This window comes from Balaenoptera ricei, chromosome 5, assembly GCF_028023285.1.
Source record: "Balaenoptera ricei isolate mBalRic1 chromosome 5, mBalRic1.hap2, whole genome shotgun sequence".
NCBI classification, from domain to species: domain Eukaryota; kingdom Metazoa; phylum Chordata; class Mammalia; order Artiodactyla; family Balaenopteridae; genus Balaenoptera; species Balaenoptera ricei.
Window position 1 is genome coordinate 97,158,506 of NC_082643.1, and position 26,269 is coordinate 97,184,774.

Consider the following 26,269-nt stretch of genomic DNA (forward strand, 5'->3'; position numbering starts at 1 on the left):
AGTCCCAGATTATGAAAAAAAAAATTGGGATTTGCGTTGAAAGTCATAGAATAAAACCACATTCAAGTTTCCACTTTATTCGGGAAGAATATACATATGCATACCATGTTTTACTTGATGTTGAAATTTTTTTTAAAAATCACATAAGATTTCATTTTTTAAAACAAGTGAATTTACAAAGAAAGGGGTGTGCTGAATTGATGAAATTGCAGTTTAAGTTTGAATTCAGATGCCCAGAATCCATGCTGGGTACTGATCTACCCTTGTCCTTTCTTGGTCCAGATGCCAGCTTTTTTGCTGCCAATTTATCAAAATGAGTTTAAGGAAATCTTCATGGTGCACCAGGTAACTGAGAATTGCCCTACCTATCCTTAATTTGTGTCCCTCCACCAGTAGCCATGCATGTAAAGGGGTCTCTGATCTTCCTGGTCTCTCTCTGTCTGCCTCAAAGTGCCACCTCACAGGAGACCCACATCCATCCCACCCACCAACACCTGAGGCTCACACGCCCTACATGCCACAAGCTCAGACGTCCCATCAACAGCTGCTTTGTGTTGTGCTTACCAAGTTCAGCTTGCTGTTAAAGGACCTTATGGCACTGCTTCTCTATTATGACACTGACTCATTTGGACCTGAGATTACCCACATGGAGACTTCTGGCCAGCCAGCCTTTACAAACATAGTTGGGGAAGGATCCTCTTCCCAGAGGTGTGCATGGATTATCCCATCAAGAGTAATTATAGCACTAAGGAACTGGTTCTAGTTAGTGGCCCTGAATCTGAGAGCCTTCTCTCTGTGCTTACATTTGCATACTGGTGTGTGTGGGGTTCCAGGAATTCATAACACTTCACGTCTCACAACAAAGCCACCCTGTGAAGGACTAACTCAGCAGGACCCAGAAATGTATCCATGGTCCCCATCCTGCTTCCTGCTAGAATTCTCACTCCCTGAATCACCTCTCAGACTACAGCCAGCACTGAGGAACTGCTGAAAAGCCACTGTATTTGCTCTCCTCTGTTTGCTTTTGACACCTTTCCTGCTTCAGGGGGAGGTGATCCGGCTTTTAGGTTTAAAAGAGCCCGCTTCTGAGCACCGGGCTCCATTGAGGAGTGAAAGTAAACAGGAAGGGAGAAGGTTAACCCTTCTTTATAACCTGTATGTTAAATAATGTCAACAGGATGCTGAGAACAAGATCTGCCGAGGAAATTCCACAACTAAATGATGAAACTTGATGGTACTGGAATGGAGAAGCCTGGATGGTGCTTGCTTTGATCTAAGGACCTACAGTCACAAGAGGTTCTGGGAGGAGAGAGTTTAGAAACAAAGGGAAAAAATTAACATTCTATAATCCAAAGAGTATGACTGTTGTTTGGTGGCAGCTAGGACTGGCTTTCCACCTTAGAGGAGAAATCAGATCAGGAGCTCAAAGAAACGGACTTTCTTTTGATTCAGATTTAGAGATTTTAGGAGAAGGGTTGTATGTTAGTTTGTCCCCAGTGTTTAGAATTTTTTTTTAATTTTCTAGAAAGAGACTAACTTCAGTCTCAGAAGAACACATTTAAGTTAATGAAGAGATATGAGGGGCAAAATATTACCTCCTTTCTTTCCATTCACCTACCCCAGGGGACACATTCCCATGTGAGAATGCTTAAACTTTCCCCACAGTTTTTCTCAGAGACATCAAAAGATGCGGAATTATGTTTAATAGTTTACAATTGGAATTTGTCTTTATGAAAACGTCGGGCTGTGTAATTTATGGAAATTAGGCATGCATGCATCTCCATTGTGCTATGAGGCATTACGATACAGTAGGATTAGGCAGAAGGACAGAGATCTCATGATATATGAAAATACTTTGTGTCTAAACACTGCCCAGAGGTTGGAGAGGGATTTTAAAACGCTATTGTCCATCACAAAGGGGGCAGTTTCAAGAATAACCTAGTTTTGTTGTCACTGTTGTTGTTGTTTTTGTTTTTAATGGAGGGAGGTAGCTCTTTTGTGTATTTGTTTCATATTTTACCCCGAAAACCACATAATATTATCACTGTGTTTTACTTTAGAAGGGATTCTTTTTAGTGTGTTGTGTTGTTTTACAAATAGAAAGACAGGGTTATATATGTTTCAGATAACTCTGCCTTGGGATGATTTTCAATTGTTTAAACTAGAAAGTCTAGCAATTTCTGATAAATATTGGGATGAGCAAATCTGTAATTTTCAGAGATGTCTGGATTATTCCTTTTTCTCTTTAATAAAGCATTACTCAGTATGAACTTTGTAAGTGGAAAAAATTCTTTTGGGTTAAAACACATTGGGTCTGCTATGTTAAATTTGGAAGAAAGGCATTTCTTTTTCTTGACTTTTAAGTTTCTTCGAAAACACTCCTCTGAAGGTTTTAGAAACAAAAAAGTCAGCAACAATAATAATCATGATAACTGGTAATAATAAAAATAGCTTCCTTTTCATGCATGCCATTTATTTTTCAAAGATTAGCCACATACATGTATTTAGTTGATCAAAGCACTTTCACTTCTCTGAAAATTCAGTTCGATTTACCTTTACAATATTTGCTCTCAGCCAGTCAGGAATCGAATGAAATTTAGCAGGTGTTGCTTTGGCTTTCTGAAACTGTAAAGAAATTCCAGAGATGTCCACACTTACACTTGCTGAGGGCTCTGTGGAACTGTGCTCAAAAATTATACACTATTTAATGAATGGTTCCATAAGTTTTTTTTCAGCTAATGACACTGTGTACATGCAACGTCTGATTAAAAAGAAGAAATCAGGATTAACTTTGATTATTTGGAAAGAATGTAGCTGCATATCAAATAACTTCCTCAATCTGGCTTAAAAAAAAAAAAAAAAGAAAAATACTGGCTACAAATCACTGAAAAACATGGAACCCAGTGGAAAACTGGATCAGATGAGCCATATTTATAGCTGTACAAATAAACACATTTCAAATTCTGTTTGTTGGAGGCTCTCATTTTGAACAAGGAAAAAAATTGCTTCCTTTGAAATGGGAACCCTGCCATCTAGTGGGATGTTTTGGTATCATGTCTTAGACCATTTTTTGACATACTATAGAAATAGGTAAAGTTAAATCTTGATTCATTTTAGAGTTGTAGCATTTCAGAACTATTTTATAGGTTGAGAAATTGAAACAGGTGAATTGAAAGATGTTCCCCAAAGGCTCACCATTAGTTAATGATAGTGTTTTAAATAGTTCAAAATAACTGGCGTCTCACATACAATATTTTATTACTTAGACACATGATTAATTCTATTTCATTTTTATCTAACAACATTTTTGCAATTTGCATTGCTATTTATCAATGAATACCTTTTTAATAATTCACAATTAATCTATAAAACAAATTCTGTATTATTTTCTAGTTAATTATTCCTTTGCCTAGAGGTAAAATTTTAATAGCTCATGAAAATGGGTTTTTTTGGTTTGTCTTATTTTTGGTTTTGGTTCTCTCTCATGAAAAAAGTAATCCAGAGCTAGGTAATAATATTCTGACTCATTTTTATACTTCCCTGAGTCTTTAACTTTTCTTTTGAGCTTCCTAAATAATAAATGACTTAGTTTTTTAAAAAATCATAGTACTATGTGTGTTAAAATTCATTTGCTTTTTAAAAGAAAACTGTAACAAATTGGTGAAGGAATATTTCTTCCCTAGGGAGAATCACACAACTGGGAAAAATTAATTATTCTATCATATTAAAATACTATCTTCAAGTAATAAGGACTCAATTCATTTATTCAATAAATGTATTTTAGATCCCACTAGGTGTCAAGCATGGGGACAAAACAATAGATGGCACATTTCATTCTTAAAAAAAAGAAGCAGCAGAATTTTAAGCACAAAGAGAAAAAAAATATTTTAAAAAGAACTCTTGAGTATCAGAATAAGCAAACATACCGAAAAATAATCACATATGTCATGGGCACACTGATAGAAGCATCTGTGTAATGCACAATAGAAACCGGTTAGCTCTGTAGTGATGTAGGTCTGGGAAGATTTCACATAGAGAAACACTTGATCTGCAGAGAAAGGATCAACAGAAGTTTCCCAAGTTGGTGATTAAGCGAAGGGCATTTGGCGAGGAGGAATAGGACTGGCGAAGTATCTCGACATGATCAGGAGAAGGAAAAGTTCAGTGTGATCAGAGTATGTGTTTAGAGCTGGTATTAAGCTAATTAAAAGAAGAAGCCATTAAACTGAGGGGGGTCTCATGCCACGGCAGTCTAAGTGAATAAGCCAGCCAAAATCTAAGCCTGTAAATACCTCAAGGTTGTGAAATCAAAACGCTAAGGACAACCAATCAGGAACGGCCATCTAGACTGTAACCTACAGCCAATCCATAATTTTCTTACTCTGCTTCTGCCTTTTCTCTATAAAGTCTCTCCTGAGCTCCTGTCAGTGGTGGAATACTCCTAACTATCCAGCTGGGCACTGCTTGATTCCAGTTGATTTTTGCTCAAACTCTTAAAAATGGTAATATACCTCAGTCTAACTTTTAACAGTGGACACAACCAGACACCAGGAGGGAGTGGGCAGGACTAGATCTTTAGGAAACCTTGATCCTACTGGGATAGCATATGGGCAAAGAAGAACTTCAATCCCCTTCTCGTCACCAACCATCCGAAAGGTGTTCTCCTGGTCCAGAAGAAGTGGGAGACGGGTGAAGTGGAGAGCACTTGGCTATCAATCAGTAGGAAAAGGGTTTGGTTTGGAAAATCTACAGCGTGACTTCTTGGAGGAAGATTAAGTCAGGTTAGAATTACCTGGCCTGTCCCCTTTTCTGTAAAGGACAGAGCCCTGGCAAAATATTTATTTTATAAGCAGTTTGTTAAAAAAAAAAAAAAAAAAAAAAAAAGGTTTTCTGGTTAGATGCACTTTTTAATATAGTATAATTTATTTTTAGAAAAGTGTTCCTAAGGGAACATAAATGTTCATGAATTTTCACAAACAAAAATGTAAGGAGCCCCCAGATCAAGAAACAAAATGGTAGCTTTACTCCAGACACCCCGAGGAGGCAGCCCAGGGGCTTACCCATAAGGGCAGCACCCTCCTTCTAACATCATGGATTTGTTTTGCCTATTTTTGAAACTTATCAAAATGGAAGCTTTACGGTATCCCACTGTTGTGTCGCTGTCCTCTAAAATACTGAAGTGAAGAGTTACACACGTTTCTTTCCTGTAAGACTTTTCATCGGGGAGGATCGGTGTGCAGTGTGCCCCACGTGGGGACATCTGGCTTGAAAACCAAAATAACCTTCCTAGAGTTGCACAGTAGGCAGCACTTACTCTTGGTAAAATGTTGAATTCTGGCGCATGTGCATCTTCTTCTAGGTCTGGGGCTGGCAAGAGCCAGATAACGAATAGGTTATGCTTTGTAGGCCGCATGCAGCCTCTATTTCTTGTTGTTTTCCCTCTCCCTCTCCCTCTCCTCTTCCTCTTCTCTTTCTTTGCTTTTTTCTTTCATCCATTTAACTGTGTAAAAACCATCCTTGGCTCACTAGTCATACAAAAACAGGCCATGGGCAGTGTCTGGTCTATAGTTTGCCAACCCACATCTGATCCTGTCACGATTTCCATAGCAATCAAGCTTTTGAAAATAGTCACTCTTTCCTCCTTAGCACAGGAAGGAAATAGATTTTTCCAGTCTCCAGAGAAATCACTCATTGGTGCATGTTTGGTCCATTTTTACAAGCACATAGAACACGTTGGTGGGTTTCTGCATGCCCATATTAGACCTATGGCTCTGTCCCACGGAGACCTCATTATAGAAGCTAAAGTGATTGATGAGTGCTGGCTGGGTGCCTGCCAGCGTCAGTCTCTCTATGCCTATCTCTTCAACTGGGCAGGAGAGCCAGGTCTAGATTTCACTTATCCTTCCAAGAACACTTATCTGTCCCAGGCGGGAGAATGTGTTCTCAGTCCTGGATGGAGCTGTGATTCTCTGCCAGGGCTCTACTTTCCCTCTCAGTGAGGTGGTTGAGAGTTCAGGGAACTGGCTGTCTAAAGCTCATTGCTACAAAACACCATGTGCAGGCCTGAGGAGGAATCTTCCTCGCACGGTTCTTAGCCCCATCTGAGGCTCTGGGCAAGTCCTGATGGCTTGGTAACCGCTGAAGTGCAGTAGGAGTCCTGGTCAACACTTGGTAGGAAAAATTTCTTCCTGGCTTTGGAGAGTGACCTAAGGTAGCCTGGAAGATTAGAGGGTGTGATGGTTAATTTTATGTGTCAATTTGTCTACGTTATGGTGCCTAGATATTTGGTCAAATGCCATTCTAGATGTTGTTGTGAAAGTATTCTTTAGATGTGATTAACATTTAAATTTACATCAGTAGACTGAGTAAAGCAAATTACCCGCCATAGTGTAGGTGGGCCTCATTCAATCAGATGAAGGCCTTAAGAGAAAAGTCTGAGGTCTCCCAAGAAAGAAGGAATTCAGACTCAGGACCACAGCACCAACTCTTCTCTGGGTCTTCAGTCTTCTGGCCTACACTGCAGATTTCTACTTGCGAACACCCACAATCGGGTGAGCCAATTCCTTAAAATAAAATTTCTCAAGATAGAATCAGAGATATATCCTGTCTCTTTAAATTGAGCTAACCTACTCATACAGCAGGGATCAATAAGGCAAATAACCATCATCACTGCAGTACTTTCAGAGGTCCTTCCCCAGCACTCTCTTTGGGTCATCTGTTTCTATTTCACTCCGAATTCCTTCCTGCTCTGCGTACTTGAATTTCTTACATGCATCACTTCATTACTGCCCTTTTAATTTAGTGATGGTACCAGAATTGCTCTAATTTGACTTTTGAATATCCTCCAAATTTTCTCATTTCTTTCTCCCTCCCCCTCTCTCTCTTTCTCTCCTATTTTTCCTGTGACAAGTAGTATTCTCTTGACCTATTTGTAACCCCACAAGACACATCCCTAGAACCAGGGTACTTCATCTCTAGAAGGAGGGTAAAACTATCTTCCATACAAACTTGCAGTGAGGATTAAAAGATATATTATGTGTAAATTAAATGGAAGGAGCACAGGTCATGGGGGCTGCAATATTTTACTGTAATTATGAGGTTTTAACAGCCAAGACAGGAAGCAGGGCAAAAATGGCTCAGATCTAGGAACCTAAAATTTCCAGTCTCTATTCTTCTCTGCTTGATGCGGATTCTGGTGACTGCCTTCAGAGCTCCTACCACCTTTGTAGATCTTACCTCTAATTGGTAACAGAAACCCTTCATAAGTTCTGATGCCCGATGTGGTGACTGCTTATCCAAAAACAATATAGCACTTGAGATTTCTCCAAACACAGACAAGGATATACATATCATCTGAACATAAATAACTGCAGTCTTGCAGTAAATGCCAGCAAATTATTTACTAAAATTCAACTTTCATCGTTCCTTCCCCAGATATGAGCCAGACATGGCTTTTGGAAGTCTATGAGAAAAAGGTTGAAATCTTTAGCTGGATATTCAAGGCCATGTTCACCATGGTCCCAATTTATCTTTTCATCCCATTTCCCTTGACTCATCTACACACACTCTACTCTTTATCCAACTTGATCCATTCCATTATTTTTAATATACTTTCCTTGCAAGATACCTTTAATTCTTGACCATATCCTGTTTACTCTTCAAAGGACAACGTAAGTTCCTTTTATTCTGTGAAGCCATGACAGAATCCTCAAACACAGTGATGTCTGGAGTCCTACAGTAGTTATCAGTCTTCTGCCTTAGAACATCTTAAATGACATTCAGAAATTGAATTTATTCTGAGTATTTATTATGTGGTAGAACCATGCAAATTTCTGGGACACAGACATTGATAGGTTACAAAACGCTTCTACTCATAAGTGAGGGAGCAGACACGTATTTAACTATGGTAATGTTTTTGGACATAAAAATTAAGACAGCTTTCGTGGCAAATGAATGTTCATGCAGCCAAAAACGGGAAATAATCCAGATGTCCTTCAGTGGGTAAATAGTTAAATAAATAGTGGTACATTCATACCATGGAACACTACCCAGTAATAAAAAGGAACTCAGTATTGATCCACACAACTTAGATAGATCTCAAGGGAATTATGATGACTGCAGAAAATCTAAAAGGTTATTTACTGTATGATTCCATTTGTATATCATTCATGAAATGATACCATTATGAAGAAAGAAATCAGATCAGTGTTTACCAGGAATTGGCATCCCCTTGGAACAACTTGCCATGTTTATATAGATGGTCAGAGGACTTCAGGAGGTATACTACATAAAAAATAGAAGCTATATACTTCCTTATATATTTGCTTATTATATTTGCCTATACGCTTATTTTAGAGTTTTCTTAGAGAATATGGGGATGAGTTGGTCATAGGTACATAGAAAATGCATCGATTTAAAAAAAGGCAATTATGAACTTCAGGAAAAATCAAGTTTTACTAGAAATGAGCTCTAACATATACACTCTGACCCACCTGTGAATAATATATACACAATAATAAACACAATATTGATGCAACCAATTTGCTATAATTAAACTGGGTGAATGAGAGACATGTTTGATAAAATGCTGAGTAGAAAGAGACAAGATTTGAGAGAATTAAATGTTTGTCTTCACATCAGAAGGATAATAACTGATATCTAATTTTGAAAAATTATGATATAGCAATATAAGCATGTTATTAGGTGATAAGATGCTAAATACTATAAGAAACAACAAAAATTTTTGAAAGTTATTTCTTCTAAGAAGGAAAAAGCCAGGTTTGTTTTTGGTTTAAAAAACATCTAGTGCTATTTTAATCATAAAGCCATCAGAATTATTGAACTTTTAAAAATTATGAACAGGATTACTATATAAATATAAAAGTAAAATTTTAAGTTTATAACTTGGAAAGTAGTAATAGATAATCAGAGGTACAGATAAACATAAATGTATTAAGATGCTCCTCAAAGAGTTAATAATAATAAAGACTGGAAATAATCCAACTGTCTCTAAACAAGTAAAGGATTAAATAAATGTTGGCACATCCATAACTTTGAAAAGCATGAAGCCAGTAAAATGTTTTCAGAGAACATTAATAGCTTAGAAAGTTCACACATTTTGTTAATGCTATGGGATAAAAAGCAAGGTTCAAATGATAAGAGATCTAGTGTAAACACAAGTATGATATAATTATACATAGAAGTATAAACAGAGGAAGACAAGACTAAAGGAAATAACTAAACTTTTAACAGTTGCCAAGTCTATATGTTGATTTTTTCTGTATTCTTTTTTGAATTTTACAATTTTTTCAAATTCTAAGTGTTTTACTTTTATAATCTGAAAAACAAAAATTTATCTTCAAAAATCAATTAAATTTTCCCTGAGAAGTTTGGAATGTAGGATTTGAACTCAGATCAGTTTGATTCGGTGCCGCTTTCACTCGCATATGGATGAAAATTATTTCTGATGCTTATACCTGCAGTGACAACTCATCAGATGATCAGTGAATATTTGCTAAGCCCAACGCAGAAGCCCTTCAATGTAGTTTCCTTAAAGCCCATGTGGTTAAGGGCCACGGCTCCCAGAATTATAATCCTTCATGTAAACACACCTATGCCACATCCAACATGTCCTTTATATAAAGGAAACATTATATTCTACACTGTAGAGCTGAAAGCTTTGCTTCATCAATTTTTTAAAAGATGGTTTTCAAATTAGACTTACTCATTTGTGCTGAAGTTTAGAGCAGCTTCTGACCAGATTGCCTAATAACCACAGGAAATTGTTTGGGCAGTGTGTTAATTTGCTGTTCATGTATAACATCAATTGTGTGTGATAGAGCAAGACAAGTTTGGATACTAAAAAGCTCCAGGAAAAGTGTAATCAGAAATAAGTGACAGCACACTTGACCTACTCTAGAACAAAGCAATTAACATCAAGTTTGTTGAGAGGTACACATGGGACCCAACAGAGGAAAAGGGATATGGGCTATTATCAACACTTAAATCAGGTACCATGACACTTAACTGAATTTTTGAGTCAGAATTGTGCTTTGATTGGCTTAAATTGTATATACTCGATAATTATGGTGGTTGGCAGAAAAAGGCAGATATGATCACCGTTCAAGAACAAAGCCAATGCCAAATCTACTGATTTAACATTAGTCTTCAAATGTGATTGGGAGATAAGTGAAAATGGTTGAACTTTCTGCCCGTCACCAGCACCACACACGTATCTGTATACATTTTTCATGTCCGTGTGCTATCATCTTTAAAAGTCTCTTCTTTTTTGTCAATATAGGTGAATCTGAATTTGTATAAGAGGTACATTCTTGGTGTGAATCTGAATTTGTATAAGCGATACATTCTTATGTCCATTTGATTTTATGTAAATTGAGGCAAGTTTTCTCCAACTGAAAATATCATGCCAGAGATGCATTCCATAAGATAAAAATGTTCATCTCCCAATACTTATAAAAACAAAATATTGAGTAAATATTTAATCCACCTATATGTGCCAAACATTGAGAGGTATTTTCATTTTAATAAAATATTAATGTTAGTATGCCTGAGGTTCAAACCTCAGGTCTGCCACCTATTAAGTTGTGCAAGATCAGGCAATTCATATGACCTCTAAGTAGTACAGCAATATAACTTGTCATCCAATGGCCAACTTCTTGGTAGTGAAAGAGACAGTGTTGTCTGCCAAGACAACAAGTTAAGTCAGGGCTTCCCTGACAAACCATATGGTCTCCGTACCTCCCTCTAAGACTGTTTCTCTTTCCATAGACTAGCCCAATATCCCTAAAAGTGATGGGGGGACTATAAGAGTTAACAATGGGTGTACAAAGCACCCAACATAGCATCTGGCATGCAGAAGGCTTTCAATGACTAATAGCCACCCTGCCTTTATTCTCTAATTTTTTTGCCCAAGTCAAAGAGTCTACAGATTAGCAGGAAAAAGCACTTAAGATAAGATCCATTTCATCAGATTTTATAGGTCTTACAAGGCATTTTGGTCCCAACTTGCTTTTCCAGATTCATTTTTCATTATATCCTCCCACTCCCCAAACATGCATAACCATGCTTACACACGTGCATGCACATGCAAACACACACACACACACACACACACACACATTCTATAGTCTACATCATGTAATTAGTATTATCCTGATTTACTGGATTTCTCATTTTCTAAGAATAAAAGAATAATTTTCATGAATCTAAGCCTGTTTGTCAATAATTGCCCTGCCTCAAATTCCCTATTCCCTCTTCTTCATCTGGCAGTCTCTTATTTCATTTTAAGGGCTAGCTAAAATCTAACTTCCTTGCGGAAATATGTCTATCAATAGTCATTTTCTGTTTAACAAATGACCATGAAACTTAGAGGCTCATTGGGCTCATGATTCTGTGGGTCAGCAGTTTGGGCAGGGCTCAGCTGGATGTTTCTGGGCTTCCTCATGTCTGCAAGTCGGCTGCCAGGTCAGATGGGGGCTGCCTGGTCGGATGGCTCAGTTATACTCCAAGTGTTTCCTTATCGTCCAGCAGGTCAAGCTGGGCTGTAGGAAGGGAAACTGAGAAAGACTCTGTGAAATTGTAGGGGAGGAAAAGGTTTTCCTTAACCCTCTAAGAGTCCCTCTCTGAGTCTGAAAATTAAACCAACAAAGACAGATTAACAGGAGAAAAGCATACAAAATTATTTGATTTAAGTTTTATGTGACAAGGGAGCCTCCTTAAGGAAGCGGAGACCCAAAGAAACAGTGCTGTATTTGTATGCTAGGTTTGATGAAGAGTGGATCGTTGTGGAAGAATATGACAGGTGAAGGGGTACGAGGCAATTATACTGAAGCAAGTTAGCAAGACCTGTTTGTTAGGATTCCTCTTCACACCCCTTTCTCTTCAGAGATTAGGATGCTCCTTTCCTCTGTGTATAGTAAGGGCACCTTTTACGCGAGGTTTTTATAACCTGTTTCAGGGACGAAGGGTGATGGGGGAAGAGGTCAAAGTGACCTTCCTGTTTCTACTGTTCCCTCAGACTCCTTCAGTTTAAAATATTCAGCATGTCAAGGTACCATAATTTGGGGTAACTTGGGAAAGGCCTCTCAGAGCCTATGTCCAAACCTGACACAACACCACATCTGCTGTCTGCTATTGACCAAAGCAAGTGTCAAGTCCAGCCCAAAATCAAGGGGTGGGGCAAATAGATTCCACCTCTTAATGCCTAGAGCTGCAAAGTTACTTCACAAATGATGTGGACACACGGATGGGTGAAAAATTTGCGATAATCAACATGTTAAATCTGCATTTACTCTTCTAGAGTGAGTTAGTGGACTTATTCTATATGCTTCCCTAGAATTTACTACTTTCCCACCCCTCGCCCATGTTTTTTAACCCACTTGTGCTTCTAAGAACACATAACCTTCCTTTGTTTAGCTTGGCACTAATGCATGAAAGTGTGTTGTAGATATTATATAGTAACTGTTGAATTAATAAACTGACTACATGCCAATATATAAAGTACCTATATATTATTAAATGTGAAATGATTAAACAGTGATTACTTTAAGCTGTTGCAAATAGTGCTGAAAGAGATATATATTTAGTTGTAATACACAATAGCAATCATGACATCAATATTTCTGCCCAATGGCAGGAATTCATTTTCAGCTTAAACTCTAATCAAAAAGTACAATTACTACATAATAATGATGGTAACAAAAGCCTTAGGCTGATTCATGTGAAATTTTTAATATTCAACCATTTGACCTACAAAAGCAATGGCAAATTTGATGGTTCAACCTAATAACGATGAGGCAGTATAATTATTTTCCAGTTGTCAGTGAACCTGAGAAAGCAAAACAGTGTTGATGTTAGGCAGCATAACAGAAAGGCTGAGCAAAATAAGGAGCAGACATTTTATGGCGCTTCCTTGCAGGGAGCAAGCCCTCTCAGGATTAAATTGATAAAGGTGTATTATGGACAACAATCTTGGATATATGTGGAGAATATTTAAAATTCATAGGTTGTGTCCTAATACCCTTTATAGACCAGCAGTAGCAGAGAATGTGAAGAGGTTTATGGCAAATGATTATTGTGATGGAGTAGGAAGACACGGTGTTTAACACCTCCTATAGAATTGTGACTCAGTATAGTGTTTTCTCTAAGAACCGTGTGCTACACAATACTAGAGTACAAAATGTACTAAGGGAGTGGTAAAGCCAGGGACTAATTCTGTAGAGGGAAGTTCATGGTCATGATGCTTAAAAATAGCAGAAAATTAAGTTATAAATACAGGTACAGACTGCATATTAGAACAATTCTATGATTGTGGGGAAGTCTTCGCAAAGAAAGAGATATCTACTCACCATCCTTAAAGATGAGTAGGATTTAAGAGGTTGGACCAGGGAGAGCTGGACCATGGTTTAACCCATTGTGGCTTGAGTAGGGATTGCGTGCTTGGGGTGACAAGTTGTATTCCTTCCATCTTCTGAATGATGATAAGTAACATGTGTTTATTGCTTACTATGCGCCAATGTGCCGTATCCTCTGTGTGCATTATCTTGTTTAATTCTTTTCCAAAACTCTGTGTGGGAAATGCTGTTATCTCCATTTGATAGATATAGAGCAAATCAATGCTTAGAATCCTTAAATTATTTGCTTAGTCACATAGTGAGAAATTGGCACAGATCAAGATTTAACTCAGGACATAGCTTCTTAACTATTTTCTTGTCAACTGTTTTTAAGCCAACTTCTGGCCAATTACTTTGTAGTAATAAAAAAATAAATAAATTTGTATTTTGTTTTAAGCTTGTGTTTTTTTCCTCCGTGTAAGACACTGATTTATTTTTGTACCTTGAACAATTCAAAGGCAGCGTTTTAAACATTGTAGATGTTTAATAAATATTGTTGGCTAAATCAGTCTTCTAAAGCACGGGTTGAAAACTATGGCCCACAAGCCAAAAGCAACCTGCAGCCTGTTTTTGTGAGTGGTTTTATTGGAGCACGGCTATTGCCCACTCATCAACCTATTGTCTATGACTGTTTTCACACAGCTGTGGAATTAAATAGCTGAGAAAGAGACCAAATGACCAGCAAAACATATAATATTTATTATTTGGCCCTTTACAGACAAAGTTTGTATAATCCTCTTCTAAAGGAAAGGAAAGAAAAAATAATATGTATAAACTCTGGCAAACTGATATATTGAGTACTTCTCATTCTTATATTGTTAGAAAATTTTCAAAAGTGAGACATTCAGGTGTCTAACACCATTAACTGTGATTATTTTGTTAATCTAGCCTTTTAATATCATAATTTTAACTGCCAGGTACTTTATGTGTTCTATTTTCTTTTTATTTTCTTTATATTTTTCTTTTACATTTTTTCATTGGAGGTACTTCATGTGCTTATTTCATCGAATCCTCATAAGACCAGTTGGTAGAGATTATCATCACCATTTTATTAGTAAAGGAAGTAGAAATTAAAGATACTTGCCACTGCTCCACTGGGGGAACTGGAATCTGGACATAGCCATCTTGGACTCCAAACCCTAGATTCTATTTTCCCAGTGTAGTTTCAATCCATTCTCATGTGGCAAAAGTATCCTGATTAATTGCTTATGAACATATAGTGCCCTTTATTTTAAAATACCAGCAATCATTTCTCAATGTTAGCACATAAACGAGAACATCCCATTAACACTTGAAAAATGTCAAACCCTGAGAGGTCAGGTGCCTGGTACTCCCAGCCACGCAGTGATTTACAGGAGGAGACCTGCAATTGAAGGCATTATTTCTCAGTGTTCCCGCATAGTTTGTAACCTTAGTGTCACAGAGTCTCAGGGTTGGACAGTTACTTAAAGATCATTTTGTCCAACCCCCTACCCGAGGCTTGAATTTGTCATTAGTATCTCAGGGGACTTGGCAATTGGTCTCACACTGATGATGCATTTAGTCAGGTCCAGAGACTGTGATGGACGTTTAATGTGCTTCACCCCATTTAATCTCTACAGCACCTCTGGGAGATGGGTATTAATTTCATAAGATAAGGAAACTCAGGCTCAGTAAGATCAAGTCATTTGCCCAAGGTCACACAACTGGTAAGTAGTAAAATTAAGATTGAGAGCCAACACCGTCCAACATAAAACCCGTCCTCTCTCCTTGTCATCACTCGCCATCAGCAGCCCGACAGCAGAGAGGTATTGATGGTCCACTCAGCAAGACTAGTTATAACCTCTGAAAGACCGGGAAATTATAGGGGTGAATGTTGTTAACACTTTTGTGGTGGGTGACAGTAAATACATTTTCTATTAAAGCGAATATGCACTTGGGAAGAACTAGTCACATAAAAGTCACTTAAAAAAAAAACACCTTAAAATCTCTCAGCTACCAGTTTATTACAAATAAGTGGTCAGCCATGCCTCTCTGGCCAAACATTTAACAGAAAACCCACTCCATCCATGACTTCGGGCAAAACTAGCCAGCCACACTTCAACCACAGCTCAACTCCCTCATAGTTTGCGCAGGCACAGGAATACTTTCAGGTCTCTGCTGGTTGTCACTCTGGCACCCTGTAACTACCTTGTATACCCACATATGGGTAGTGAGATATCATTAGGAAGACACTGCATTTTTGGAAGCATTTAACTACTGCAATAGTTAAACAAAACTTCTAGAGGAGCCACCCTACCTAGCTCATGCACACACACACACACACACATACACAGGAACACTCCTCACTCCATCTCTCTGACACAATCCTTTCTACACGATGGGTGCTGTGCAACATTGAATAAAACATCATCTCAAACCCCGAAACATGGTGGGTTTAAGGAAGTGAGTGAGTATGCAAGTATAAAAGAAATAAAGAGGCTAGGTAAATCAATATATAAATAATGATTGACATTACTGTGTCTTTATTCTGAACAGGCACTGTGCTAAGTGTTGCACTTCATTTATTCCATGTGGCTACTTGTGAAATAGCACATTTATCGCCCCCAGTTTCAAATGAGAAAAGCGTGCCTTAGGATTAACTTGTTCAAGCCACAATTACCACAAGCCACGATTTGGATCCTGAAAGCATTTTTAATAAAGAAATCACAAAAGTAAAGGAGATTAAATTAAAACATACACATACATGCACACACACCCATAGAGCAAAAAGCATATACAAACCCAGAGAGAGGGCTCCCAGTTCCACACAGAGCCAGTATCTCCTGCTGTGACCTTTCAAGGAAATTACGATTTTAGAGGAATCCCAGGACCCTGTGGGTCATTTCTGACATCTCCCTACCCCTCCAACGCCCTGCCGATTCCTCTCCGTTTGTAGCATTTCTGATCCAGCTATATCTTTTGATTTGCTTTTGTCCAAACCGCAAGCACTCCTGGCCACCTTCCAGCCCCACTCCCGCCCTTTCCACACACACCTTATAGTGGCAAATCAGCACACACAGAATTTTCTCAAGCTCTCTTAGGGGAAGCCAACAGATGTCAAGGTCTTTGAGTGTCCCTCTCCTCATTTTTAGGCTGGGGATTATAATACCTGCATAGAGAATTCTTGTGTGGATAAGAGATGGTGATGTAAGTTGTAGGCAACAAATAACAAGTATCTATTATGGAAACCGCAGGCAGGGTACTTCTCTCACGTAAGGTTATGTTTTACTTTAACTGTTGAGAAAACCCTAGGATGGTGTTTTCAATTGGATGTGGTCATCCAAGGAGCTGGTTTTATAGCCTTAGCTATTCATTGAGTCAAAAATTATTATGGCTGCATTTTTTGTAAAGGCTGAATAATTTTATTGCCCTCAATGAGATTGGTAGCTGAGGAAGCTGAGGCAATGATGAAAATAATTAAATCGTGCTTCAGGGCACAAAGCAATCAAATACAGATGAACAGAAAGAAATTTTGCATTCCTCCCAGATTCTTTTGACCTCCTTTGACCACCCCCTGCACCCACCAGAACTTGATACTACCCACCGGATGAGAAGACGGAGCAACTGTGCCTTTCACCCACGGCTTAGTGAGCTGTGGGGGCCGTAGCCAAACAGGATCTGATCCAGACAGCCAGATGCTGAGGTTCTGCCAGAGACCAGCTTTATTTCTTTGGCTCCCCTCCTCCTTTAGCTGATGTGAGGACTCCTAGTAGCATTATTTATTATAATTAATTGTTTCACTTCACTGATCAAAAGCTGCTTCCAAATCTGATCCAAGGACAAGTACAATCCCCGAAATTCATGAATCTTGACATTACAAGCCCCATAAACCTTCAATGAGGAAAGGCTGGACCTGTGTGCGGAAGTGCCCTTGCTGTACTTTCCAGGCATCGTGGATTCTCTGAGCAGAGCAGTGGAAGTGTCCAGCTATGTCTAGATTTGGGGCCCTTTGATGTCTTTTCTTGCCTTGGAGCCCCCATATGAAACAGTGCTCTTCTGCCTTAAGCTGTGGCTATCCTTGCAAAAGAGCCTTTAAGAGAAAGGCATCCTTGTAAGTGCAACACATGCCACTATGCTCATTTCTAGATGGTTAAAAAGAGCAAACTTTGTCCCTGTGACATCAAATGAGCTGTGGTAAAATCTATACCATTATGATGTCATGCTACATAAAGGCTTTAAGAAATTCTATTTCTATATTTCATGTCTTTATCATAATTGAGACATTGTGTAATTTTTAGACTCTTCCCTTCCAATTCTTAAAGAAATAAAGAAAAAAATAAAAATGATCATCATCACTGGGGTAGGCAAATAATCTCTGTGGGAGAGAAGTTTACTACACGGTTTCATAAGAATGATTGCAAATATACATCTACTGGCTATGCTTTCACTTGTTCGGACTTGACATGCAAACTCTAAGTGCCTTGAAAGTAGTTTTGCTGTCTTATATATGTTTTATTCATCTTCACAAATGCATAGCTCTCCCCAGAGCTAATATTCAAGAAATATTAGTTGGTTGACTTGAGCTCTCTTTTAGCCTCAAGCTTCCTGGGAGTTTGTTTTCTTGTTAATTTGCTGCTGAGCAGTACTCAGCACCTGCTCATCTCAACTTGACTGTGTCTCCTCCACCAGCCTAAACAGAAGGGTACAGAAGGGAGACAAAGAGATTCAACCAAAGTGGGGGTGTGTCTTGAGGAGGTGGGAGACTCAGCATAGGACACCGGAGATCAGTAAGACATTCACTGCTCACATTGACTTTCCTTGACTTCCCTATTCAACATTTACTGTAGCATTCCCTGTGGGTTACTTGGGTATTCCTTGACATTGGGACTTTTTCTTCATTCATTGAGAGGTGATTTCTTGAGAGGGAGGGCTGTGTGGCTATGAGGAATTGCATCTCTAATCCATGGATCACTAAATATAGAGGTAGAGTACGGATTGTGAAGTAGAATAGGGTTACTTTTTAATTTAAGTGATCAGAAACCTTTGAAATTTGTATTTCAGAAAAAAAATTGAAACAGTATTTATTTAGAGACATGAAAGATTTTTTATACTTTCCTATGATATGTAATTCAGAGATAAAGAACTTCATCTTCTCCTAGCTTATATTATAGATGTCCTTTTCTCAGTGTACTGCCAAAAATTATCTCCTCTTTTCACTCAAAGTGGAATTCTTCTCTACAGGAGAAGAAAAATCTAATTCTCAACTGATTATATGATTATTTATTGAGGTTATGATATTGACAGGAAGACTGCTTAGAGTGTGGGAAGATGTAAAGTTATAAGGAAGGTGTAAGAAGTGCTTCCTATCTGAAAGGAGCTCTTAATTTTGTAAGAACGTAATAATACATAAATGCATAAGATTACAGATTCATTCTAACCCTTGTGTTTCTACGATTCCCAGTCTGGAGGAATTGCAACAACATTCACACAGCCTCCCAAGCCAGGATACCAGGAGTCACCCTGGACTCCTTTGTCTCTTTCATTCCCCAGAGCTAACTGGTCCAAAAGATCTATAGATTCTACCTCCTTAACGTCTCTACATTAGCCTTATCCACAACATCCTCCTGCCTTAGTTCCGGCATCCATCAGTTCTTGCCTCAATCCTTAGAATAGTCTACAAATTACTCTTTTTATGTCAAATCTTGAATACCTTCAGCTCCCCAATCCATCTTCTACTCTACAACCAGGTTGATCTTTCTTAGATAAAGTTTAATTGACCCTGTAATTTCCTTACTTAAGCAGGACAAAATGTAGATACTTTCACTTAATATATAAGGTCCTTAATAATTTGTTCCCTGCCTGATTCTCTAATTCATCTTTTGCCATTCCCTAATAATCTATAAATGCCAAGAGGATGGGATCAAAAACTTTTTTGTGCAGCTCTGTATCCGTTAATACTTACCAAGGATGCTGAACAAAATAGGTGCTGATAACTTGGAATAAATAAACCCTTTGCTCCAATAAAGCTAACCTATTTGTTATTTCATGAATGACCCATATTGGTGCTGTTTCTGAGTCTTCTGACTAAACTTTTGCCTCTCCCTACAATGTTCTTAAAGACAAATTCAATTCAAGGAGACCATCCTCCAGAAGGTTTTCCCTGTTCCCCTTGACTGATTAAGATGTCTCTCTGTTGTGCTCCCATACCCCTCCAGGTTAGCTCTGTTACAGAAATTGCTGTGCTTTCTGTGATAACAGATTCATTTCTCTCTGGCTTCCTCTAGACTGAATGCTCCTTGACAGCAGGGCCCATGTTTTATTTGGTTTTCTATACCATGTGCCATCATTGTACCTGGCTTAAAGTAGGCACTTGATAAATGCTTAATAAACCTATGAATGAGTTGTATGAATGTACAAAAGCATAAGAGAGAGTAAATAAATTAATAGATAGATATATTGACCTGAACAGCACACAAGGCTATATGTACTATTAAATATAGGCATTTGAAGAGGAGTACAATCTCCTAAGAGGAAGACTTCTCTCTTAGCTCTTTGGAAATGACTTTCATGTTCATGTTGAGGGGACTTTCTGGTGTAAAGAACAATAATTACTATTTTTTCTTCAGTTCAATTTATTATTACATAGTATTTCTCTAAATATTCACAGATTTCTTACATAACTGATAACTCAAAACTATGTGGATTTAACAAATTAAATATTCCCCAACATTCAAATTGATTATATACTTCTCAAGTCAAAATGTGAAAGTTCCATAAACTCTGTAAACACTTTAAAAAGCAAACATGAAATAGAGTGAACACAGAATAATCAGTTCTCAGCCTGGCTAATCCTTGTTATTATTCATCTCTCAGCTAAGCATAATTTTTCAGATAGATTTCTTTGATCAGCAATCTCCATCATTCTCTCTCACAGTTCCCTGAAATTCCCCTCAAGCATTAATTGAACTTGTACTTATATTTTTGTTTGTTTAACTGTTTATCATCTCTCTCCACCACCGGCCCATGTAAACCCCACAAGGTAGAGATAACACCTACTTAATTTAGCTCTGAATTTGCAGTACCTAATGTACTGCTTGCATATAGTCAGCAGTCAATAAATGTTCATTAAATGATTATATGTGTTTGTTTAATGCCTGTAAACTCTGTGCAGGCAGACATGATCTTGATTTTCTTTGCCATTGCCCCCTACGCACTCACTCACACACACACACACACACACACACACACACACCCCTGATATATAGATGGTACTAATAAATATTTGGTGAATGAATGCTAAATAGCCTTCTAAAAAAATCTCCCCATATATGACCTTGAAGCCTTCCAAACCATTTTCCACAATACGGTCAACATGATCTTGGAAAAATGTGAATCTCGTGATACTGATCCCCTACTTTAACCTTGTTAGTATCATCTCCTTGTTCTTAGAATAAATTCTGAAATTCTTATCAAAGCCCACAAAGCCTCACCTTTCTTATCTCAGGACACTCACCCTCTCCTTTTCTGAGTCCTCATCATACAGGTGTCTCATCAATCTCTGAAATGGGCCTTGGTGCTCCCACTCTAGGACCTCCTTCCTGTGTCCTTATTCATGTATGCTCTTCCCTTCACCTGGCCCGTTCTCTGCTTTGCTCTCCTTGAGTTCACATCTTAGAATAATATCATGTCCTCTGTGAAGACTTTCATGAAACGCCCCACCCCACTATCAGGAAAGTTCAGATCCCCTCTGTCATATGCTCTCTTAGCACTCTATACTTCTCTATAGCACTCACCACAATATAATTAAATACCAAATTTGTGGTTGGTTGATTAAAGTCTGTCCTTCTAGAAACTGAAATCCACAGGTTCAGATAGTATATCATTCTCATTCAACCCCAAATTTTTTAGCAGCTATCAGTGTCTTATCCAGTGCATGAGCTCAGTAATTGTTTACTAAAAGACTAACTGAATGAATGGATATGATTTGGAATATTAACTGCTATTTGGTCTCAAGTTAAAGATCATCATTAACATTTGAACACCCGGTTCATCATCACTTAGAGCTTAGCAGCTGTGGCAGAAAAGATCATCACCCAAATAGCTGAATTAACCACCACCCCAGCCTGAGTCCCAAGCTATTTTTTTCAAATTTTGGCTTAAAACTAAAGAAGTTTTACATCAATACAATTTTTCCAACGCAGCTACTTTTTCATTCTTCTTTGTTCTTGATAAAGAATTCAATGTTTCTTCAACCTTTCACTAATATATTGAAGCAGTGAAATCCCCTTCAATATGTCAGTCACTCTCCTGAGGTCACATGGCATTGAATACTGAACACAGAACTATGGGTATGATCTGATTCTCCTACACAGAAGAGGGCTAATTCCACCTTCATATGAGACACTATAGCTCCATGATTTTAATCTGAGGACTCATTCTAATGACCAAAGGTGATAAAATACCCAATGCACTGAGTGAGTTCCTACATTTTTAGTTATTATCATTTTAATGCCTTACCCTTTGGCCTTAACTTAGGGAATAATAAAGTTTAAGAAATCAACAGCAAAATGGGAAATTTTCAAAAAGAAAATCTCTCAATCGCTATTATTTTGGGGTCAAGATATTCCTAATTTCAATCATTCTTTTTTTAGATCTGCAACACCTTTTAGGGTATAATGTAGCTATTTTACTTTATTCTCAAAAGAAACATGAGTAAGCATGACACATCTTTTTAAAATCCTGGCTGCATCATGCCTTATTCTCATTTTGTACATTATTCAAAGTAAGAGACATTAGGTGTTTTCCTGAATCAAAGTCCAAGTTAAACTCTCATCCTCACAAGTTTTCAAATGAATATTTTTAATAATTAAAATGCCTCAATGGAAGAGAAAAGGAAGAGGGAGAGGGAAGGGAAAGAGAAAGAGGGAAAAAGAGGTGGAGCGGTGGTGAGCAAGAGAGTGTGTCTTGGAACTATGAGTACATGAAAAAAGAGTTGGAGCTGCCATCATTCCACCACATGGCCACATCTTCTAGGGATTATTTAACCTCATTAGTACCTGTCTTCCATAACATTAGATGTCTTGGCCTCAATAGTTAAAGAAAACAATTTGAGAGATTTTCCAGTATGTAAAGAAAATGTATATTTTTTGGTAATGTAGATGCATATTTTATGCATATGTTAATTCAGATGCCTTATTTTACTTGTAATATACTATTCTGTTTTTTTCTCCCTAAATCTCGATACCTATAAAAAAGTTTTGTAAATATTTTTCTCTAATGCAAAAATTATAATATTTTATAATATAAAAAGCAAAGTCATTTTTCAACAGCGACACATTCAATGCTCTAAGCAACTCCTTGCCAGGGCTTATTAAAGTTATCACAGATTATCTTTTTTAAAATCCTTTTTTATTTTTACAATGTTTATCTTTTATTTTCTCTTCTAATTTCTTATCCACCTATACTTTGCTTTTCTCTATGTATATGATAAAACTCATGAACTACTAAAGTAAACCGAAACTTATAAGGGCTATACCTGTCAGTTCAGAAAGACAACTTGGCAGTGGTATTAATAGATGTTTAAAAGCATAAATCATATATCTGTGAGAAATAAGAAGTAAGACATTGTTTATGGAAGAGTTTTTATAAGGCATGGTCCCACTAAGTATGCCTCTTACCCCCTAGCTATATCACTACGGAGATAGTATTTGTCATCTATGGAGACCAAAAACAGTTCCAGGACTGTATAGATGCCTCATCTCTCTCTGTGCCTCTATGTTATTTATCAAAAGCATGGGGACAAGAGACTTCAAAGGGAATTCCTTCCTCAGATCAGCTCAGTGGGAGGCTGAGGGAGACAAGAAACAAGCTCTTGATTGGTATTTATTGAGTGCCAAATGTTTCCTCAACACTGTACAATACACAGGGAAAGACATGGTCCATGCCCCATGGGGTTACCATCTAAATAGGACCGATGAGGTGAGACATAATTGGCTGAATTCTTACTCTGTGTTGATGACTTCTCTATGGGAACCCAAATCGTCCTCTGTGGAGATTGGTGCTATTCACCAAACCTTAACAAGCGCGTTATGTCCTCTGAGAGCCTGGCACCATCAGCCCCATCAGGAGGGAGAGCTCTGTGTTTGTCATAACTGCTTCTCGTATTCAGTCTCTCGCCAGATGCAATCTTCAATGGCCTCGACAGCAGTGGGAGGTCAATAGAAGGCTTTGTGGATGATCCAGGAGAAGCAGGAAGACCCTTGTCCTGGAGACAAAAGCTTAGCCTAATACTTCTAGAATTGCTCTCCTGGCTGCCATTTTTAACATATCGCTTCAGTGGTTACAGCTCCCCAGTGGCTCCCCTGTTTCTTCCTCCATTCAATGGAGACCTCTGAACACTGCCGCAGATTTGATCCTATCCTCTTGATGGCCAGATTATGCCCTGTGGCCAGCCTTGCAGTCTCTCCTTCTGCATATCCTAGCCAAGGGGCCTCACAAGCCAAGAAAAAACTATTTCTTCTTCTCCCCAAGACAACATTGATCTCCTTCTATATACATGTCCTGAGAAACTAAAAATTAATCCAGTCTATGTAATTTCATCTACCGTCTCACAACCTACTTTTATAGTTTGATTCTTCATTTCTAAATCTTGAGCTATTTTTATCTATTTTGACTTCTCATTTTGTCTCATAAATATTATATCTATATCCACAGCTGATGAATGTGTAAATAAAATAAAACCTCCCATGGTAGAATCCAGAAACTATTTTATTTTCTGAACACTGCTGTTCTGGACTATACTCCTATATAATCCAGAACAGGGTAATTTTTTTTTAATCTCCAACTACTTTAATTCTAAAATTTATGCATTATCCTCTGTGGCTTTTATTAATCTTTAAATTCAACTGAGGTAGGGGTAAGAACTGTGCATTAGTGCAGGCTAGGGAGGGGAGAAAATCCCAGACTTTTCTAACCCCATTAATCCTAGAGTCTCCAAAGTTGCCTGAACTTGGGTCACTCAGTTGCCACAGCTACCAGAAATGTGGTCAATGAAGCTGTCTTGTGTCTAACAATAGGCTGTATCTTTGACCAACCAATATGTTAAGCAATGAACTGGGTAAAGTCGTAAGCAAAAGGCTTATCTAATCAGTAAAAAACATAAGATTAGAAGGACTCATTCAATCACTCAAAAAATACATATTGAGACTCAAACATTTTCTAAGCACAATGCCAGGTGCTAGGAATTCAATGATAAGCAAAAATCAGATAAAGTTGCTGCTGTCCTACACTACATACTCTAGAAGGAAAATTTAAATTAACCACATAATAAATCTAAAATTCCAGGTCTGTTAGATTCTGTGAATGAGAGGCATATAGTATCAGGGAAGGGCTTTGACCTTCCAAGGAGGTCATGGAAGACTTCCCTTTGGAAGTGAGGACTGAGCTGAGATCTGAGGGCAACATGGCCTTAACTAGGGAAGGAGTGGAGGGAGGAACCAGCCATGCAAGGAGAGCAGATGTCATGGGCAGAGACCATTATTCTAAGGAAGAAGGAAGTAGATGCTTTTTTATTCTCCATGTGCCAACCCTCAAATGGCATGTCCTGGACCATTCATTCCCCTGCTTCCACTTCACCTGGACTCCTTTTATGGCACTAGAATTTCTACCTTGTATTACAGTGCAATACAATTCTTCTGCTGCATTCCCAAAGGAAAAGATCACTATGTTGTTCTTTAAAGCCTCCACGGTATCTAGAAGAGTACTTGAATACTGCAATCAGGTGGAACAAAGGGAAGAAACCAAGAAGATGGCATTTGAAAGTATACGTAGTCAACTATACTTTAATAAGACAGGATTATTAATGTTAAAAAGTATATGTATATACAAATATTTATTTTTTAAATAAGTGCTTCTTAAAAAATAAGACTAGGCAGACTTATCTTGAAAACACCTCGTATGATAAAGTCACACTGAGTTCAAGTTGAGGAGATAACCAGGGACCAAAACAAAGATGGAAGTAAAATGAGAATGGTCCAGGAAGGATGTAACCACATATGCTCAAGAGGATTTGGCTGATATCAGAAATCTAAAGCCTCGTGGTCTAGTGTCCTATGAGAGGACTTTGGCCTGGGCAAAGTAGAATTAGAATGGAGATTCCCTTATAAAGTCTGGAACTTGAGCGTCCTACTGACAAGGGCAGGTGACAAAAACACCTGTTTATATTGGTTTAGACACTGGAAGGAAAAAATATTGACACTGGAATAAAAAGTACTAACCATAGATCTGCCTTCAAATACAATTATACTACTGTTTGGTCTAGAAAACCCACATCAAAAAATGTCTTAATGTAGTCCAGGAGTAGTGGCACTTCAACTTTCTAGGTAGAAAAAAACATACATTGTCTATGAAAGCGTGTGTCCTTAAACCTAGACCCATACATAAATTTGAGTTCACATCATAAAATTTAACAATTCATGAGAAAACAAGTTACCATGGGAAAAAAAAAAAAAAAATCATGGCAATAGACCCCTGGGATTCCAAATAGTATAATTATCAAATCCAGAATATAAAGTACCCATGCTTGAAATGTTTAAAGAAATAACAGATTGAATTCAAAATATGAATAAGAAACAAGAGACTGTAAAAATATAACTAAGCATATTTTAAAAAATAACTTTTCTAAAATTTAAAAATGTCAGCACTATAGCTAAAACCTCAATATACAGATTAAATAAAAGCTTTAATACAGCTGAAGAAATACTGACATGAAAGATACATCTAAAGAAACTATAGAACTACAGAACACAACAGTGAAAGGCAGATAGGAAATATGTGACGAGACAAAGAAATATGGAGGAAAGAATGTTTAAAAAACTAACATGCATCCAATTGGAATG